Source organism: Melospiza georgiana, chromosome 6, assembly GCF_028018845.1.
Source record: "Melospiza georgiana isolate bMelGeo1 chromosome 6, bMelGeo1.pri, whole genome shotgun sequence".
NCBI classification, from domain to species: Eukaryota; Metazoa; Chordata; class Aves; order Passeriformes; family Passerellidae; genus Melospiza; species Melospiza georgiana.
This window is the reverse complement of record NC_080435.1, coordinates 523,715-546,131: the sequence shown is the minus strand read 5'-3', so window position 1 is coordinate 546,131 and position 22,417 is coordinate 523,715. Positions and strand designations below refer to the sequence as shown.

Below are 22,417 nucleotides of genomic sequence, written 5' to 3'. Positions count from 1 at the left end.
AAGACTTTGGACGAGGAAACAGTGATTGTTTTAGAGGCTGTTCACTTGGGTGTGTATGACTAGAATAAGGAAGCATATTTAATTCTTATTTATTCACAGTTCCAAAACAATAGTAGAACTTCTTTTTTAGTGCACTGTTATGTTGTATTAAACAGTTAAAAGAGAGAGACAAATAAATAGGGGAAATCTGTGAGCTTTAGTATGTTGAGTAGGTTAATGGGTAATCAGATAAAGTAAGTCTGCATATTGTAATATTTTTCTGCTCATTGACCTTTATATCACATTTTGTCGCTACTGACCTTACTCATGAGGCAAGCACAATCTGAGGAAGTGTGTCTGGGGATTGTATGATAGTCTACAGCAGGCCTGGGAAATGCAGTGGGCTGCTGACTCATTCAAATATTTTGTTTACAAATGGGTCAGTTCCAAAACTTGTTTGGGTTATAGCAGTTTTGTTTGGTATCAGATTACATGCAGACTCTTGCAATGTACCACCCATTTTTCCTTGACTGGATTGTGTGTATTTAAAACTCTAAATTGATGGACTGTAATGCCAGTTTACACTGTTAAAAAATACAGAATGTCACCTGCACCAATGTGTAGCATTGCTGCCTTCATTGCAGCACCTGGCAGGGCTTCTTTGGGGGACACACTGTCTTCTGATCATTGCTGCTCTGTAGCATGACTGAGATCATGGCATGTGGATGTCAAATATGTGAGTAGTGGGTCCTCTGTGAGATACTTCAGTTGTCAGTGAGGGTAAAGAAGTGTTCAGGTCTGAGTGCAAGTAGGGTTTTCCTTCTAACAGTAAAGTTAAATATATAGAAAGGATGCAATTTCTTGAGTGAAAAAAGAGCTGCCTTTAAAAAAGAGTGCTTTTTTTTCTCTTTTTAACAAAACACGCATAAATGAATTTTTTTCCCCTTAGATCAGATAACTTAGCGCAGTTTTGTTTGGACCTTGTTTCTATACCAAAGTAATATTTTGGCAAATCTGGTCTCTGCCGAGACACTGCATGATGAAAAACTAAGCTGAAAGCTTGGGTTGAGGAAGGGAGACTGCATGTTTGCAGAATAATTTATGATTTCTGGAAATACTGGTTTTTATTCAATAGGTGGCACTCTTCGCTGTATGTCAGAAGAGGAATGCCTGGGCATGGTTCTAGGGCATCTTTTGACTGGTAATAAAGTTGTCATTTCTGCTTCATAAAATGCAGGTTCTGAGAGATTTACCTCTCACTTGTGGCAAGAGTCCAAGTGTGCAGCTTTTAGCATTGTTATTTTTCTTTTTCTAAATTGTGCATTTAAAATCCATGTTTTTAAAATTCACATTGCATTTCAATTTCTCCTTTACTCTTTCCTAAACCCCTGTAATTTGCTATGTAAAATTATAAACAAATTCTCTGCTCTGAGGAGAGGAGGTGATTTGCCACCAGCTAGGAGTGGTGTTTCTGAATGCATGGTTGTACTTGATAGTTGTACAATACAGTATTTTACAAACATAGTATCTGAGAGAACTTACATTAAAATATATTTTGAAAAGTCCTTTGGACAAAATATTTTTGGTTTTCCCTTCCTAGGTGGAAATTATGAATAGTTTATCTAATTTATCTAAACAGAATTTAGCTCTGTGTTAGGACTTTGCTTGCAGTAGCTATAAAGGTAACTCTATTAGCTTTTTTTGGTGTGTATGGTAGAATGCTGTATTTTTTAATTACTGTAAAATGGATTATTTAAATTTATTTGTATAATGGTAATGACCTTCTCTTCAAGGGGAATTAATCATATTCTGGAGGAGGCTATTTGGTAGGTGCTGGCTTCTGGAATGATAATATTTATGGATTCCTCCACTACAGTTAACCTCATATATGCTGTAAGACTTCATGGTCTCAGCTAAGTCTGGGAGTAAACTCACAAAACAAAGCCAGAAGATAAAACTTTAATCTAATTTACATTTGATATAAACACAAAGAATCTACTAAATATTAGACTTGAATTAGTGAAACTAAGGGCTTTGGAATCTGAGTTCCTCTTTTCCTTTAAAAAAAAATTGTCCCTAGTGAATTAATATACCAAAGAACGCATTGTTGAAATGCATTGTGAAATTTCAATCCAACTGAAATGTATCTGTACCATGGTATCTGGGCCCTTGCTGAATTTCTTTTAGGTTTCAGTTTGACCTTAGTTCACTTGTTCTTCATTTGAAACCATGTCTGACTCTCTCCGCATTCTTTCATCTTCCAGTTTCCTGGAAACCACTGAGCTTATCTTTGTTTTGTGGATTGCATTGTTAGCTGCTGCTTCAAAAAAATACCCAGTTCAGCTGCCAAATGCGTGTTGCTGAGCATTAATGAAAAGAATTTTATATAGAAAGAATAATAAATGTAGTTATTTTTCAATTGTGGCTTTGTCTGCTTGGCCATTTGTGATAATCCAGTGGCATGTTTGATGATGTGTTGAATTTCTTCATGGCAGACAGTAGATTGAAATGCACATCAAAGCAAGCTATTATGTAAGATAGCTTCACCTTTGGTGCCTATAATTGTGTGGATTTCTAATGTATTATACTGGAAGCTGATTAATTCCTGCCATTAGTCTACCTACACATTTCTTTTTGGTTTTGGTTAAATATATGAAATCAGAAATACTTTGAATGCATATTGAATATATATGCATGTAATAGCGTGTATGCACACACATAAGTATAGATGCTAATTACCTACTTGGCCCTGATACTGATACCTACTTGAAAAAAAGGTGTCCTCTTACTTCTAGTAGGTACTTCTAAAGCAGAAGCTAGATATAGTTACTGAAGTCTGAAATTTGAATTTATCAGATGTCTGTACACCTCTAGGAATCGTTTTTTTCCAAGTACTTGCAATCTCATGGCCATATGCATTGTTTGATTGCTAATAATTAAGGGTTTTTTAATGCAAAGTACTATTAGGAAAATATACGTTTGGTTATCGGAATAGCTAAAATTTGCAGAAAGGTTTGCAGCTGGGGAGGATGATGAAGAACAAAAATAATAAATGTGATGATGCTTTCAGGAGCTTTGATTACCTGTAGGAACTTATTCCAAAAAGCATGATTCTTATCGTTTTGATGCAAAATGAAGTATATATGTGGGAAAATCTCAGAATAAAATTAATTATTGCTTGGTCCTGGAGAAGGTCTTAGATCATTTACTGTTCATCAGGGTGATGATGGGGTTTGTTACACATAGTCTTGTTCTAGTTTTAGCCCTGGTGCTGAATGAATTCAGTGTACCTGATCCTGAGTCTGTATTAGGCAGCTTCCAGAAAAGAAGAATAATTTCTTCCTAACCACGGTCATAGTTCCTTTCTTTCCTTCTAAAGGGAAGAAGAGAGTAACATAAAGACCTACCACATATCTGGAAAGTAATTTATCAACCAGACGATACTGTAATATGTTATTGTATCACAGTCTCTCCAGAAATTAACAACTAACACTTTTGATCACAGAAACCCATCCATATTTTAACTATTCTGTGCATAGTCATTGTAGACTATAGCAGATAAATAGCAAATGTCTTTATATTAATTTATATGGTATCATGTGGTGTCTGGTTGCTTAATAGAACATTTTCATAAGACACTGCACCAAATAAAAGGAAGAAGGACACTATCTAAATAAAATTGAGATATGCCACTCTCTATGTTATTTCTTTAAAAAGTATCAACCAGGTACTAAAGTTGCTTGTCAAGCTGTTGTGGAGCTTTAAGCAAATCTTGTTTATTCAGGTTTTACAAGACTTCATTCTAATTATGTGATTGTACAGAGTTGTTTCGGGGTGAAATGTGGTAGCATTTCCACCTGGGAAAATATATGTGTGAAAATCTTATTTTCTTCATTTGACAGCTACTACACACTAGAAGAGAGCACTAAAATTAAAATTAATAGTAGATTGACAAAATGTAAACATTTCACTCATGATTTAAATAAATTTAAAGTGTATTGATTGTTTTCCACTGTACTGTGGATAAGAATGAAGTGGATAAGTGAAGCTGCTTAAAGGATTTGTAAAAAATATTTTAAAACTACATGTTGCATTAACATTCAATAAGACTAAATTTTTGTACATATGTTGAATTTTAAAAGCTAAATTACATTAAAATATTGATCAGTTAAACCCTTAAAAATGGTTCTAGTTTATATGGAAAATAAAGATAATATTTATGTAAATGACTATTAAATTGAACTGCATCCATATGATGGTCATAAGTATTACTGCCAGTTGCATCATAAGTATTAGTTACAGTTGATTCTGGATATGAGAAATAATTGCTGGAATTTGCTACCTGTAGTGGGACCTGTTTTAAATATAATGGATTTCTAGGTGAGAATGATCAAATTTTCTGTCAATTCAATGTGCTGATCCTCCCTCTCCCAAAATGTAACTTCCAGTTAAGACAAGAACTCTGCTGGTTTACAATTATGCTATATTGTAGTGTTTGCAATCATAAAATAACAAGGTAACTTTGATTGCTCACTCATCTCTAAATTCATGTAGTATTACTTATTGTTTGATCTCCTCCCATTTTGTGTCTCTAACATGGCTTAAGTGTAACTACACTGCTTTCTTTTGTTTATTCAACACCATCAAACAAATTATTATTGGAAATGTGCTTTTTCTTAGACAGTGAAGGACTCCATGAAAATTGACTTGCTTCTGTGCTCTTGTGTTACTCAGTATATCTTTGTCACACTGCTGTCCTTTCTGACTTCAAGTGTTGCTGTATTTGTATATTACTTTTTTTACTATGTCATCAATTTTTCTGCCTCCTGACCTCTCTCATAATCTCCAACCTGGGTTCCATATATCCACTCATAATGCTCTTTTTCATTCCTTCTAAACTCCCCTTTCAACCTGTTATGCTTAGTTTATGGTTGAGATAAATGCATGCCTTCAAAGCAGGATGGTGCCCTTCATCCAATGGTTATATTTGTAAAAAATTGCTCATTGCAGTGCTCATGACTGAAGCCTTCTGGTTAAAGACAGTCAAGCGTTTGAAGCGCTGGAGTTTTGGTGTTTTCCAGGTACTCGACTGTGTACACGTACCTTTTGTATGGATGTACTTAACAAGTTGATTTGAGCTTTTCATTTCTCCTATCTCTTCCCTGTTTGTACATGTAGCATCACATTTCAGTACAATAACTGTGGTTTCTAGCTGTGGTAATGTTGAAGTAATGCTTTAGATTCTCTGGTTCGTACACCGTACAGTTTTCATGATTGGAGTGTGCGTGTCCCTCTGAGGCAAGGAGAAGGTATTTACCTGTTGTCACACATCTCTGCTGGCAAATGCAGGACTTCCCCATTCCTTGCTGAAAGTTAGCACTGTTCTTAATCTCTGTAGGAAAGAGGAATTATTTTTGTTGGCCTGCTTGCGCTCTGTGCTCTAAGTGAAATAGTCAGGAAAAAGCCCCTGCTTCTCTGCAAATTTTGTTGGGGAAGGCTGTTTCTGCTTGTCCCCAGGATGTCCCATTCAGATGAGAAATTAAAAACAACAGTGCTCCTGTGGATGAGACTTTTTGCAATGTGTACTTAGGTGTAATTTATCCTTTGTGAGTGAGCATCTTAATCTTTTGAAAAGTAGCATATAAATGAATCTCTCCATCTTATAGTTGGTGGCTGTGTGATTTTGAGTCTGTGATAAATGTCAACATAGAAAATTTTGGCTGTAAATTTATCTTATACCTGTGTGTGCCTGTATGTCTCCATGTACAAACTCTGTAGCAGAGCTTTGGTTTTATTCTTGAGACACTTTATCTTACTAGGCCAGGATGGAAGTGTAATCATACAGCATCCCTAAGAGTGAAAGATATAAAGCACATAGCAGATGCACAGATTGGAGATACTCCTGTAAACTACACCAGACTAGAACCCCAGGAGGAGTTCCTAGGCCAAAACCTTCTTAAATGTCCTACTGATATGTGGCTGCTAGAAATATTTTTAATATTGCTGTTGGCATGTTTATTTCAGTTTAAGTTATATAATATTTTATGTATTTTCATCTGTGAAGGGCGGTAGTGGTAAACAAAATGTTATTTTCAGTATGATTCCCAAGAATATAAAAATCCCATTGAATTTATAGATAAGAGGGATACTGCAATGAATGTTTTAAAACAAACTGATAGCATACTGTGATAAATCTGATAATCACAGTTTTATGACAATGCTTAGTTGAAAACTTGAAGTATTTCCAACAGAATTTTGGCTTTAGAAGGAGTTTCCTGTGATGAAAGCAGCAGTATTCCTAGCATGAATGTAGTAACTTTATTTTCAGAAACAGGGTAATCTTGTTTAGAGAGTCAAACAAAGTTGGTTGGAGAAAAGCTTTGGAAGTTTTTTCTCATGTATCTAAATAGTCTAATTATACATAATATTTTTTAGTTGTGCTGCACAGCACAGGTCAGTATCAAAAAATACTTAGGAGGCTGGGATGTCCTCTTTCCAGAAAATCTGCACTTAAAGTATTCCCTCTCATTAGAGCTAAGGGCATTTAAACTTTAGATGGAAAAAATGGGCAAATGCCGACATTCTGCTCCTGAGTATCTGCACTGGTTGCCAGTTTGGCAGGGTTGGGCACCTCGTGGCTTGTCTCATGCTTAAGTCTGTTTTTTGATGCTGGACTGAGCATTCCTTTGTCTATGGCCTGTGTTTGGTACACATGCTCAGAGCGTGCCAATACACCCAAGCAGCCATAGGTACAAAATGTGTTATCAGGCATGATCAAAATTCTGCCTTTTTTCTTTCAGAGACGTAACCTGGCTTAGAGAACACCCCCACTTACTCAACCTAAACAATTTCATCTCAGTAGCTTTATCTCCATTTTGCTTCAGGCAAGAGAGTGACCTAACCCTACATAGAAATATTTTTCTAAGATTTAGAGGAGGAAGGACATCATCTGTCCCATGGTGCTATTATGATATTCATTAAGGAACAAAGTATTCAGGGCCAAACCAGCATCAAATAGAGGCCAGGACCATATTTCTCTGGCCTGGTGTTGGGTGGAATATTGAGCACTGGTTGTATCTCTCATGCAAAATTCATGAACAGGTTGTTGGACTAGGAACTTCCTTTTTTTTGATGACAGTCTCATCATTGATCTAGATTAGTGGTTTCTAACACCATGATTTTTTTTTCAGGGCTGTGATGAAGCTTTTTCAGACTTGCTTATGTCCTAGCCATTGAAGTCTCTCCTCATAAAAAGGGAAATTAGGCTGAGACTTAGAAATGGCTTTCTGGGCATGTACTTTTGTAACTATGCAGGGCAAGTGTAGTTGTCATCGCACAAATTGATTGTGTCCCTGTAAGAAGCGTGGCCACATACTTTGTGAAAAATCCTAACCTTTAACACAGTCCTGCAGTTCTTAAAGAAGCAGGTTTGTAGGATCATCTCCTTGGCTCATTTTTATGCTGTCTGGTTTGGTTTTGGTTTTGATTTCCCCTCAGAGCAGGGTGCAGGTTTGATCCCTGTACAAGCCATTCACTTGGTCATCCTTGTGGGTCCCTTCCAACTCAGAATATTCTGTGTGATTTGCCTCCTTATTTCTGCTTTGAGATTCTGAGAAGTGTACATTGGTACATAATACTGCATGGTAATGACCACTTTTTATATGTTCTGTACAACTTATTTATGGAGAAAGGCTTTCTATATGGGGTTTTACCTTTACTTTCAACTTTCAGGTAGTACCAAAAGAAGTCCATTGTAATAAGTTGACATTGGAAGACAGAAGATACTGACTGGACTTTGTAAGAAATGCTTCTTAATAAGACCCATTTTTATTTTTGTATTCTGTCAGTTATGTTTAGGTTTATTTGAATTCCTTCTGTAGAAGAGGTTTCACATTTCTAAATGATTCCTTCAAGAGGATTTGCGCTGTATCTTCATAGGTTCTCTTTCCCTACCTCTTCATTATTATTTAAAGAGTGAATCAATTGTGTAGTTAGTTACATTTCCCAAATGCAAAACCCAGTCAAAATTAAACACACTTCCATACTCAAAATCATCTCCCATTGTATATCCTCTATCACTGCTCTGTTTTTTAAGAACACTTCCCTATTCCTTATGTGGTTGTCTTAATTTTCTGACATGCTTAGACCTCCCCATTCCATTCTGGTGGAATCCAGTCATTATTCATATCATATAGTCTTTTCTGCCTGGACCATTGATGTTCTTTGTTTTAAACAGTGTATTTTTCTTTTGATTGCATTAATCTTCCCTAGTGCCTCAATGCAAAATGTAATTATACTGTGGTATGTATATATGTTGAACACTAAACAATATTTGTTGCAAAGAAGAGTATTTAAATGTTCTGAATGCTTTCACTTTTTGAGATGTTAGTGGAAAAGAAGATTAAGACTGAATAACTGCTTCTACAGACATGGGCATGTGGTTGTAGCAGTTCTCTCTTTCTTCCTAGCTGTTTTTCTTTCTGTAAATCAAAGCCTTCCTTCACAGAAATACCAAGGAAGAGTGGTGTCTCTCAGCAGGGAGTCTGCATTCTGCAGGAAACAAACATTTTGTGCCTGTCCTCTGCTATTGGCTTAAATGTAATAGAAGCCTATTAAGAATGTGCTGGAAGCTTCTGGTTTGTGAGGAGCAGTCTACAGAGCCTTTTTTTTGTTGGAGCCATGTATATTACTTTCTCAGTGTAATTGCATATAAATATAACACAATGCTACAGTTTTTTGATTTGTTATATATTTAACAGATGTATGTAATTGAGGAAGGTATTAAAGTTGTTTATGGTTAGAATTTCATTCATATACAATATCTTGTACTTATTTTTTGTTTAGGGTTATTGATTGAGGAAATAAAACCCAATGTAAGTACTAACAAGTGTTTTTATTGCTAGTATTTTAGAGACAAAGCTAGAAAGCAATAGTGAGGTAAGTGACTTCAAAGTGATAGCAATAACCAGCTAAGAACTTTTTATTTAGTAAAGGAGCGAAAAAATGGTGATCTTTTTGGTATTGTATGCAAAGGAAGGCTTTGTAAACTATATTTGTGAGAGAAATTTTAAGTATAGTGTGATGGTGGTCCTTCTCAGAAAGGCATGTCTGTGAACTTATATAAAACTAATCATAAACTTGAATTATGTTAATTCAAGAAATGACAGAATTAGTAACTATATAGAACTATATAGTTATAGAGACTATGCACTTATTTGTGGAGAAAGATTAGAGATGGTAACCATGCATACATTATTCAGACTCTGTGAGTGAAACACTTAGACTGTAACCTGTAAATATTATAGGTATGAAGTATGGAGATAAATTAGGGATGTCTGGTGAATTCATGCCAACAGTCATTATGCAAACAATACATATGCCTTTCTACCTGAATGGTACAAAAATGGAATTTTCAGTGTTTGAAATTACTGTATGAGTAACTTTGATTGGTTTTTCAGTCTCTATCTTATTACCTAGTGATTTCAGTTACTTTATAAGTGTAACAGTGTGTCTCCCTTTTTAATCAATCCACCTGTCGAGCACTCTCTGACTGGGGAAGTGTGAACACCATCCTGCAGTACAAGTTCCAGTACAGAATGGCCTTTTAACTTGTCTTTGTATTCTTTATTTTCAATTATCTGTACTTCCTTATCTGTCAGTTTGCTTTTTAAATGTTTATAGTACAATAGTTTTAGTTATTTTATGAAATTTTTGTACTGTCACTAGGAGTTTCAGGTGCAATATATGTAAGCTAAAAGCTAAAGCATACTGTTGGAAACAGAATTAGTAATGTAAGCAGGAAAATCAGCTGCAGATTTAGATTCATTATGTTAATGACATGTTTTTATTTTCATAAAAACGAATAAGGACAAATTAGATTATATCTGTTTTATTGTTGCATGCTAAAGAAATTTCCTTTTTTTTTTTCCTAAATGCAAGTGTTGCTTAATAAGAGGATGATCATAGTAGGAGAAGTAATATCTGTATCTTGCTTGTTTTTATACCAGGGGTTCATAACAGCATTTAGCTACAGAGTAAAGTGAGTGGACAAACCTTTTAATTAACCTCCATCATGATGCATCATGCCCTCTTCATTAAATAGCTGTAACAGGGGAGAAAAGCCAGTTGTTTCTAATAATTTTCGAGTGCTTTTGTGGTTTGTATACTTCAGTGTTCTGAAGGTCGGATAGAACTACCAGACCATAAAATCCAGCCAGCGAGAGATCTGGAGCTAAGAGAGCTCAAGGATTTATTAAGTGATGTGAAACTCTATTGTTTTGTGCGTGTGTTACATAATTGCTGTCAGTGCAGGGCTGTTAAAATTCCCTGCTAGTAATAACACGAATACCATTTTATAGCTTCAAGAGGAGATAAAAGAAGTTTCTTAGTCAGCACTTCAACAATATCACAGCACATGTCAGTTTTATTATTCTGGGGCCTTCAGTTTTGGCAGATGCTCTCCATTCTGGCCGTGGTGTGGTAATTACCATATAAATTAAGCAGTGAAATAAGCTGAGTGCAGCCTTATCCCTGCTGCCTGTAACCAGGTTGCAAGTATCACAGTGTGAAACAGGCATAATTCAGGCTGATTAAATTTAGAAGGCCACATTTTGAAATCCTGGACCTTTATCCCAATTCGAGTCAATTTTAAAAGTAAATTGAAGCCATTTAGTTGCTGTGCAAACAGAGGGATCATTCTTTCTCTGCAAGGTACTCTCCATAATAGCATTCCAGGAATTAGTTCAATCCATCCTGGTTTGATTCATAGCCACTAATTATATTTCAGCATGCATTCTAATGCTTCAAATTATATGTGTCCCTACTTTAATGAGTTGTAACTAGTCCTTAAATGGGGAGCTTTGCACTTTTCTTTTATATCTAACAGGCTTTACTTAGGATTTTATGGGATTAAGCTACTATGGAAAATCTAGGAAAGTAAGCTGAAATTAAAGGTTTTGTTTTATTTTGTTTTGTGCTTCCCCCCCCCAATACAATTAATTCTGCTCATTTGGGAAGCTTTGGAAATTGTTAAATCAAGAGTCCAAATGCAAATTTTTCAGATTGTAGTGGTAAACCAGATATTTTTCTCCATGTGATAAGTAACCTCATGTGTCAAGACTGGGCAAAAAAAAAAAATAAAGATTATGTGAGCGACTGATGCTTTTTTAAAATCAGAAAAATTGTGTTGGAAAATAAAAGCCTCAAAAGAAAAATAGTCTATTACATAATTTTTTTCTGGTGTTGCACTACAGAAATCAAAGCATTTTAGAGAACTGGATATGTTATGAATGGTGTAGTGGACACAAAAAAACATGGCCAGGGTTTCAGTGGGCAAGTGACAAAGCTGATGATGTAACTGCAATCTTTTGATTTAGATTTTTCTTTTAAATTCAGTGTTATGGAAAGAACAAGAGCAAAAACTTATGCCATCAGTGTTAGGCTACAGTTAATTGTCTTTTGCTTTACTGGACTATTTTTTCCTACATTAAAATGTGATTCCACAAAATTGCTGCGTTAGAGATAACCTCTGATCTTTTAATAGGATGGAAAGTAAAATTTGCTTACTTTCCACCTCCGAGGGATAATGTGCAAGATATTTAAGGTAATAAATTTATAAGACATATCTTTGCATTCAAAAGTTTCTGAAATTCCTATCTTCTCAATTTACAAGTACTTTTGGAATAAAAACTGTTTTCCCTGTTTTGTTGATTTTCTTCAAGTAGAGCAGATGGATTTCCTTTTACATTCTTGACATGAAACTGGCAGTGTAAACAGTGAGACAAAACTGAAATAATAGGAATTTTAATCTTTAAATATCAGAATTGTATTTAACCATTGTAGAAATAAACACTAGTGCCAGAACCAATTCCAGCTCAGCTAATTTTATTATTCCTACTTCAAGTCCTGTTTGGTGTAAGGTAATTCTTTTTTCTGCTCTGGTATGTTGTTTGGTTGGGATCCTTTTCCCTTGTCCTTCAGCAAGCCTTTTTCAGTAGCTGATTGACTAATTTTTCTAACTGACAATTTAGATAGTTTCATGCAGCACTTCAGTGGCCTTTAGAAACAAAGGTGGTACATAAAAATAAGCTCTTATTTGAATAGCTGGATTTTGAATTACTAAGGACTGTTAAATACTGAGGTAATCTTTCTATGACCATATTGAATACATTTTGATAGAGTTAAAGAAGAGGCATCTCCAACCTACCAGATGGATGACACATGATATTTAATGACTTTTTCTCTTTTGAAGAATCTTTCTTTCTTTCTTTCTTTCTTTCTTTCTTTCTTTCTTTCTTTCTTTCTTTCTTTCTTTTGTCTTTCTTTCTTTCTTTCTTTCTTTCTTTCTTTCTTTCTTTCTTTCTTTCTTTCTTTCTTTCTTTCTTTCTTTCTTTCTTTCTTTCTTTCTTTCTTTCTTTCTTTCTTTCTTTCTTTCTTCTTTCTTTCTTTCTTTCTTTCTTTCTTTCTTTCTTTCTTTCTTTCTTTCTTTCTTTCTTTCTTTCTTTCTTTCTTTCTTTCTTTCTTTCTTTCTTTCTTTCTTTCTTTCTTTCTTTCTTTCTTTCTTTCTTTCTTTCTTTCTTTCTTTCTTTCTTTCTTTCTTCTTTCTTTCTTTCTTTCTACCTTTTCTGAAGATAGTATTAGGTAGATCATTTAAATAAAACCTACATTTTCTCTATGTGTATCTACTCTATGCATTGTTATTAATTCTTGCTATATAATTACCTTCATTAGGGCTCTTCTGTGTGCATTTTCTTAAAAGATTACATCAATTAAGACCTGCCATAATCCCACAGATTTTGAGAAATCAGAGTAATATGACTGGCTGCGGAGATCTGTTTGGCAGAATAATTTTAATGTTGAATGCTGAAGTTACTACTTGGTTTTGATACTCAGAACTTTCAGTAAATCCTTGGTTTGGTAAGACCTTCATGGGAGTAGTTTCTGTGCTTGACAGATACCATGTGAGAACACAGGTAACAGTGGGTAAAACCAGTAATTGATGCTGAGAATGTGGGAAGGAAAGAGCTTGGTTAATCAGTAGAGATGTGTTAAAGTTTGATAAACTGTTGAGCTTTCTTCATAAGCAAATACATACAACGAAACAACTCCAAGCTACTAATTATATTATACTACATGACTTATTATCTGGATTTTTGCCAGATAGAAAATGATTAGGCCAAATCTTACTTGTACTTTCACAGTTGACCTCCCAGTAATCCCACAGAGGAAGAAAAAAAAACCCAAAAAACAAACCCAAAACTCAACCAAAACCCATGGGAAGTAATATTTTGTAGGGAAAAATGTGCTTAAGTGTTGTCAAATTTCATATTGCTTCTTGAAAAATTTAATTCCACTTCCAACCTTTACTCTTATTTGTTCACAACTTTACCTATTACGTTACAAAAAATAGTTTTAAATAAAAGTAAAATGCTTCTTTTATGTAGGTATCTAAGACATTGGTAGCACCTGTCACAGTAACTCCACATACTGGATTATGTATTTGCATGACCCTTTAGCTTTTCCTTCTCTACTGTCTCTCAGGCTTCCTGTTTGTATTCTGTTTGCAATTATTTGTAGTAGGTTTTTTTGAGTTTCAGAGTGTATCAGTGGACTAACCATGTTAAGCAGGGCAATGTAGATCACAGCTGTTCCTCTTATGTTTAGCTAGTTTTGAATGTGGAGTTTACTTTTATAAATTCCATTGAGAAGGCAGATAACAGAAAACAAAATGCACTGTAAGAACAACATATTTTAATGTACAGTTTTAATTCTGATTAATAATTTTCTCTCATTTTGTTTTTGGAACACAGCATGCAGCAAACACTTTCTAATTCAATTTTTTCTTAATCTTCTCAATTTAAAACCATTTCTATGGTTTACCTCCCAGTTATGTATTTGAAACTATAAACTGCCAGGTCATTTGCAGATTTGCTAACTGCAAATAAATATAAAGTTTAGGTACGGTGAAAATAAGTAGTGTTGTGTAGTTTTGGTACAGGATACCAGAATCTCACGCAGAAATGTTATTTATGTTCTGGTGAAAGCTAGAGAGAGCAGTCAAGTTGTCTTAATTAATCTCCATGTATCATTAAGCCTTACTGGGTTGTTTTTTTTCACTAAAAGGGAAAAATTGTTGCCTGAAAAAAGCCTACACTCTTCTTCTAAAGGTGTCCAGATGTGATGTGGACAAAAGGAAACAAACTAAACAAGGTAAAGATGGGAATGACTTTCAGCTCTCTGATACAACAGAACTGCTGATGTCCTTAACAGAAGTTTTAGAAGCATGTAAAAGCTAATAAAGTAACACAGTATAGGAACAATACAATATGCAAGACTGAAAATCCTATTTTTGAGGGATTTATGGTATAGCAAGTTAAATTTTGAATTTAGTGATTTTAACAATCTGTCTGGCTTGAACTAGCTAAACATTCTCTGTAGGAGAACATTTAAAGTAGTCTAATTAATCATTAATACAGTTTAGTGAAATGAATGGCCCCTGCAATGAGTTTGCTCTGTCTGCATAGCAGCCAGTGGTCAGCCACAGCTGAAAATTGCAAATGATTTCTGCTCTGAAGAAAAGCATTCAATTTCTGGATATTTGTAATTGCAAGAAAATACAAAGAAAAAAAATGAAGGTACACAAGATTTGAAGTGAAATTGTATGGATGTACTCTGAATCATTCTTGCATAGCTGTCTAACTCAAAATGCCTGAAGACAAGTAACATGTATTTCAGCTTCATGGACTATTAAGTATTACTTTTGCCTCCAAAAATGTAGTCTTGAAATAATTTAACAATAATTTAAGAAATGCTCTATTTCTGTTAGTTATAACATCATAATTTTGGAAGCTGGTGGAAGTTTTCAGCCTTTTGAATTTCTTTTTGTTAAGAAAGGGGAACTCTGCCCAAAATTCTGTGTGCTGCCAGATCCTTCACAGATTGCCTGTCTACAAGGTTTTAACTGTAGATGCAGTTAGGCAGGTGTCAGGTAAATTCAGAGAGGGAGGTTAATTGTAGAAGTTAAATTTTAAGTCCAATATTAATTTTTTTTTTAGGTAACTAAGATTTTTTTTCCCCTAGAATAATCTGATAATTCATATTCTGTTTGATCACTGCATCTCTGTCAGATAAGATACATATAAGAAATCATTGCAAGACCAGTCACTTTAGAAACTCTTGATATTATATAAACACGTGTACACTGCAAGAAAGGCTACATCCAGCTAAATGAAATCCACTTAGTCCTGCATGTGCATTCAAGTGCTCTCTCTGAATGCTGTTTGTACTTGGGTGTCAGCTTGCCTCAAACATATTTAATAAAGCCCCTCATTCAGTTTCTTAGGTTGTGCTTGAAATAGGTCTCAAGTCAGTTTAAGGTTCTCAGCTAAAGCTGGTCATAATCTATGCTCATGGTTGCCATTAGTAAAATTGAAAAGTCTGTTATACTGGTTTTTACTAGTTTACCTTCTGAAAAAGTAGACAGATGTCTTTTCATTTTGAGCAGAATACTGTTATTCTATATTTTGAGTACAGGATGGGTATTATAGCTTGGATAAAATAAGAAGTCTTTCATTCTCAGCCCCATCTAGTTTCAAGGAATGTCATTTATGTGGTAATTTCTTTCAGCATTTATTTCCTGTCCTAAATCTTGAATGAATCAAATGGAATATATTACCTGTGGCATAGATTTTAAAATAGTATCATCTTGGCTATCTCTTTGCATGGAGGGAGAATATCCTGATACTGTGCTGCTTCTTAGGCTTTCGTACAACTCGCTAAGTTAGTTATTCAGAATTATTGCTTCTTTTGAACATTTTATTTAGATATGAATATACATGCATGATAGTCTTTACAGGTAAACTAGGCAGTTGTGTAATGAGCCATAACATTTATGGCTTTTGGAATAGTTTATCATAAATGTTCAAGAGCCACATTCTTTGTTATGTTTTTGTAACGTGATAGAGAAAAAGCAGAATACATATTTAAAGAAGAATATTCAAAATTGAATTAATTTTCTTTAACACATTACTTTTCTTCCTTTTTGTAGATACTTTGTGTTTTAGTACAGAAGCCTTAACAAAGAATTCTGGAATAGGAAACTGGTGATAATAGAAACAGTGGTCTTGTATCTCAGACTTCCCTAGTGAACTGATGGTGTACAAGTTGTTCAAAACATTTATCTAATCACAAATATTTTCACTTAACCTAGTGACATAGTTCTGAGCATAGAACTGTTAAAACTATTACTATATAGACAATGCTAGAAATAGTTTTCATCTTGAGTTACCATATTTATTTTTCCATTCTGACAGTTTTATCGGGAGTGTTCATATAAAAAATGAAATTGTAGAAAATGTCTTAGGCTTATTTTCTGTGAAAGTGGGATGCATACGCATAACAAATGTGTTACTCTTACATTATAGTTTATAACAGCAGGGTGATAGTTTGGCTTAGGGTGTCCAAAATGTCAGTAGCTTATCTCTAACTGTTGGCATCCTTTAATAATGATTATGCTTTATTGGCATATACCTGCACAACCATCTTTAATAAAATGGGAAACCTTGCAATAAGGGGGGTTTTGTTAGTGTGACAAGTAGACTAAACAGTAAAGGTGATTAAGTGTCAGAATTCGTATTGGATTTCAAAGTGTCTTACTTCAGACATGCTATTGAGTTCTCTTCCATATCATACATGAAAGACATATAATAATATTGCTAGACATAACCATCTCCTCACTTTTGGTTTCCATTTTTTTCCCTCTCCAGAACCAACATAGTAGTTCTGTTTAAAATATGAGGTCAATATTTGTGTATTTAGATGCTTCTATGATGGTGAAGTTTCATAGATGTTTTAACTATATACTTGCATATATACTTACATCAAGGGGTAAATTGAGCAGCCTTGTCATAATTAGGTGCACATACTTAAGGGCATTGAAGTATGAAAAGAGGAGTCTACTTATTTAATATTTTATGATCTTTTCAGTCTGTCTTCACTACTTAAATTCGTATCATAAATGTCTGATCATACAGGTCCCTGCTTGTAACGTGAATTAAAAGAACTATCTATGAGTTAGGGTTTTTTTACGTTTTAAGGTTTTTTTTTTTGTGTGTTTATTTAGGATGAGGCCTGTAATTTGCATTACTGGAAATTATGGAAGTGGCAAAAAATTAATGTAACTCATTATTCTGGCCTATACCTGTGAGATGGTTTTAAAAAATAATTCAACAAAATGTCCAGACCATTTCAGAGATTTTATAACATAGCAAAAATGCATGTTTTTAGGATAAAAGTGCAATTTTCTGGTAAGAGGAATGCTTTTTTGCATTTTCTTTATGGCAATAACACCTATGAACTTCCTCCAGCTACACTAAAAAGTGGCCAGAAATATTATGATAGTCCTATCTGTGAAGTTTACTTCTATGTGATTTTTAAATTCTTGCTAGATGAGGTTTATACATGTGTATTTAGTTGTGTATGCTTGCTTAGGTGCTGCCTTGCCAGGTCAAGCCATAGAAACCAGGGCTAAATTTTCAAAACACTGTGGCATCAGTAAAGTCTGCACAGTGCACATAGGCTGTGTACAGAGTCATTTTCTCATGCAAATTATTCTTTGCATATCTAGTTGCTGCTTTTACCATAGTAACGTGGAGATTTGCTTTCACAATAGGAAAGTGCCCATTGTGTGCACATAATAAATTTGATGCATGACTCTAATCATGTGAAAAGAGTTTTTTGCATGACCAGATGAGACATTGCAAGGTAACTATTACGCCTTGAGATGACTGGCTGTGAAAAGAAATAAAGGACAGATATTCCTTTTATCCATCTTGGTAGTTGTCTCTTATATTTAATCATTTTGTAGAATCGGTTTTAAAAACTTTGTTTTGTCTCTTTACTGCTCAGGAAATATTAATCTTCTATTGTGTAAATCATATCATTGTTGAAGCAATGGTTGATATGCATGAATTTTGTATAAAGGAATAAAGCTTTTTTGCTATGTTATACGGTTTGGCTGGATGTGGTTTCTACCTACACTCTTTAAATGTACGATTACTGATCTACTTAAAGACCAACTATTTTGTACTTTTATGGGAAACAGATGGAATGTCTGGAATTCCACTTACGAAAAGGAATCTGTATCCTGCTGAGTAATAGCAAGACGGTTGTCTTTTTTTCCTAGCTGCAGATGTAAAATTCAATACCCAAAGGCATGCAAAATATTGAAGGTGATTTATGGTTAAGATTTAATATTGTTCCTTAAATTACATAGCTATATGGAGTATATCTGGCTGCAGGATTAATTTCAAGAGATGTAGCTTAATCTTTTATTGGAGAAATATATTTCTTAAAGGAAAAATAGAAGTAATAGGTTTAAGTGTTTCAGTTGTTCATATTATTTGTATTTTTTATTTCATGTATTTGTTGCTGTTTGTAAGCATTCATTACATGCATGTGTACTTCCTATGACTTTACCAAGTTTAAACACATACAGCAACTAAAACTGCAATGCATCACTGAATGTGTTTTGCTTATGTTGATGACTGCAGAAACAGGAGATGCTCAGAAACTTGAAAGATATAGCTTTATGTATTATTAAGAAATTTAAATGTGTTATTCTTAAGACTTTAATATCAGCCACTTCTGACAAGAGCAATGAATGAAAATGTTACTTCACTTCTATCAATAACTGTAATGCAGATAAGCAGTGCATGTATAATCTTCTTTTATGGGCTGGACATGTATAATTATTTTAAGAAGGTGATAATTTGCATTTTCCCAGAAAAATTCCTGACATTTTTTTCATTGATAACATTTTGTAATTATTTGCTAGTTATCAGCCTTTTTTCTGGCTGGAAAAGTATTGTAATAAGATGAGGACATTAGAAATAATAAATGTAAAGAACCTCAAGCCATTATTCAGTTTGAAGCAGATATGTGGGGATAAAATAGCAATTACCCTCTTTTTTTACTTGTGTGGGTTTTGGATAATATGAACTATGTGACTGCATTCCTCAGATTTCAAGATTTCAGCAAATCATTGATATTTTTATAATAAATTAAGTCTTAATTTTCTTCTTCAATAAAATACTTGGATTAGCAGGTGGAGAAATGTCACCAGTTTCTATCTTAAAAATATTTAATTGAACATCATTTTTATGCTAACAGAAATCCAATTTTAAATTTGAAGTCCTACATAAAGACTTTTGAGCACTTGTTTGTGGCAAATAGAGGCAAAAGAAATGACTGGCAAGTTGTGTTTTTGACCACTCTTCAGAAGTGCGCCATATAAATATACAATTCGTAAAGGTATTTTTTAGAATTTAGAATGAAAGTGTCAAAAGCAACTTAGAATTTGGATAAGCCCAAGAATCTTCACTCTCATTTTTTCTGCAACCCTCTGGTTGTTAAAACCACAGTGCTAATCTGTTCTGGACATCTAGTAATTGGAAGAATTCCACATGTCTAGGAAACAGAATTAACAGCTCCTTTTTTTTCATGTTGGGAGAACTCATTGTTACAAACATCCAGAGTAGAAGTGTGGGAGAACAATATTTAAGTTGTGCCAGTTGTATGTTTGAAGTCAAACCCTTCATGCCTCTGAAGAAGTAGCAGTGAGATGTATGCACTGTTTCAAAGGGGGAAATATGATTTTGGAGCCTGGAGATTTTTTGGTGTAGTGAAAGCACAGCTCATGCTGAAGTAATTGGAATTCAGTTTCCTAACTAGGTTTCATAAACCTCATCTTATAGGGTTAAAATACTTTGGGACTGACTAAGTCATTTAGACCCCTATATACAGATCAGAAGGTGGGTACCTGCCTATACCTGCCTGTTTACCAGTTTGCCTCTTTTTTCTAGTTTAATTTATCCTCTTTTGATTGCTTCCATAGATTTTGGGATTTGGCTTTTTAGAGTATTTAAAGGAAGTAAGTTTGTTTTACTGTTTTATTTCTGCCTTTAAACAGTGAGTATATTACCATGTCCATAAGTCGTGCTCAGTAAATTAATTTGCTTTAATTCCAGAAAGAGGAGCACTTTGTAGGTTCCCTTAAATAAAGGATGAGACTTTTGGAGAGAATGCTGTGATATGGGGGGGGAAGGGGAGGACCTGCAAACAATCCACCACATTTTCCTTTGACACATTCTCTGTGGCTGAGGACACACCCTTGCCGAACAGTTTAGAAGTATGAAATGTCTATAAGGATGTTAGAAATAACATAGTTATACTAGTGTCTCTGCTTATAAAATACTACTTTATCATGTTGAAAGCATTGTAGTGCTAGCCAGAGTGAAAGATAATATAGCCATTGTAATATAGCCAGAATACGAATCCATCTCCATCCACTTGTCATGTTATTTCTTGTTCTGTGTAGAGCACACCAGTAACAAGAGGCTAACAGCATTTATTTGGAGGAGGTTAACAGTTAGTTAAGGGAACATACAGCATTCGTACTGTTTTCTGAAAATTTGGGTTTTGCTGTTTGTTTTTAGCATGAGATGCCTTTTTAGTGTGTGCTTTTTTCCTCTAGGTGATTTCAGGTAGTAATGTAGCAGGGCAGTTGATCGGATGTTTGGAGGTGTGGCTGATTCATTGCTCTTGATAGAATTTTGAGGCAAATCAACTGTTTTGATGAAGCAGAAAATTATCTATTTTTCTTACTTCTTGTTTCTCAAATTTTGATTGTGTTGTATTTCCCACATGTACTTCTGCTTGCCTTTTCTGGTGTCATAGTCCTTTTTGCTTCCTTTCTTTCCCTGTTTTTCCCATAGTAGAGATGGCCCCTTTTGGGTTGTTATTGAATCATTATGATCACTGCAACCTGCTCATCCCTTCATTTCTTACAAAGTCTTTCTGCCTTTAGTGCTGTCTCATGCTTTGTGTTTTCTTCTTTAGTTTATGTAGCTTCCTTATTTGGCCTCTGCATGTTCCTTCTGTTTTGTGTCCTGCAAGAAATTTCTGATTATTTAGTCACTGTAGAAATAACTCTTTGTCAAGAAAACGGAGAGGGGAGTATAAGAATCTCTTTTAAGATCTTTTTCTACTTTTGTTGAAGAGAAGAAGGTAGAGTGGGAAGTTCTTTTCCCTACTCTCAGTACCTTTTTGGAAGCACTTTTTTCCCCTACTAAGGAAAGTGTGTAAAGCTTTTAAATTCAGGAAACTTTTAGTTGCTGTAAGTAAGACTGGATTCAAAACCAGGTGGCAGAGATGAATAAACAATGTCTGTTAACAGTGCTGTGTTGAATTCTACATCACAATACCTACCCTGATGAGATGCCTTTCTTCATACTGAAATAAGAATTTAAGTAGTGTGCAGTGGATCACTGGAAAATGCTTTAAGAAATATTTTTTAAAAAAGGTATAGCTATTGTTTTGGTATCTTTGTCTGTTTCTTTGTTGTCTAAATTCAAACTGTTTTTAATCCTTCAACCCCTGTTGTTTCTTGCATTATTGCCCTCAATGCACCACACATTGTTATTTCTGCCCAAGTTCCCTTCAATGAGACAGGGTTGATCCATTGTCCCTTCTAACCTCATACTGTGGGGAAGTGTTGAGAGTGTGGACTACAGAGATACATTTTTGTATTTGGAGTACCACTGTGATTATTAATATAGCTGTATTTTTTCTTGTTCTCTTCACTCTTTATTGCTATGAGCATATAATTGGGTACTGAATTTGGTATTTGTCCTGAATACTTGCCTCTCTAGAATATGTGACTCCAGGGGAGGAAAATTCTTCTACTGTGACATCAATTAATGGTATTGTGTTGTATAGTAGGCATGAATGGCAGAAACCCAGCCAGTCAGAGGAGGCATGTAACTTCAGGTTCTTTTGTTGTAATATTCAGAGTTGGTTTAAGCTGGATACAAAGCTTTGACTAGTGCATAAAATCCCATCACTTTGAAAAATTTAAACATACTTTAGCTACTGACTGATGTTGGGAGGGAGATATGGATGATTTCTTGAGATTTTTAGTCATGAGATTCGTAGCACGGATAATGATTTCCATAGAATGGGATGAAAATGGGAAGAATTATTTACGTAGGGGTTTATAAAGTACAATGTATTCTGGTTCAAGTTTGAAGGTGATACCAGACTGGGGAAGGGCAGAGAGGGTGATGCAGCTCTCAGCTCAATGCACTTTAGAGCAGGGCTGCTGTCCAGAGAAACCTCAGCAAGCTGGGGCAATGGGCCAACAGACACTTGGTGAAATTCAGCAAGGGTAAAAGCAAAGCCTTCACCTGGGAAAGAGAACTGCCAACAGCAGTTCTGGGGACCCATGGGCTGCAAAGCAGTTCCATTGCAAAGTGCTTGGGGTTCCTGGTGGACTGGGGCCTAGCTGCATGGGAGCCAGCAATGTGCCTTGGCAGCAGAGCAAGCCAACAGCATCTTGGACAATATTTACAGGACAGAGGCTCCATATGGTTGCTTATATTCT

General features: G+C 34.8%; 1 protein-coding gene across 5 annotated transcripts in view; it reads left to right on the top strand.

Moving 5' to 3' along the window:
• The window catches only part of FSIP1 (fibrous sheath interacting protein 1), a 66,152-nt gene that overhangs the window by 16,527 nt on the left and 27,208 nt on the right, over nt 1–22,417 (top strand). The window lies entirely within an intron of this gene.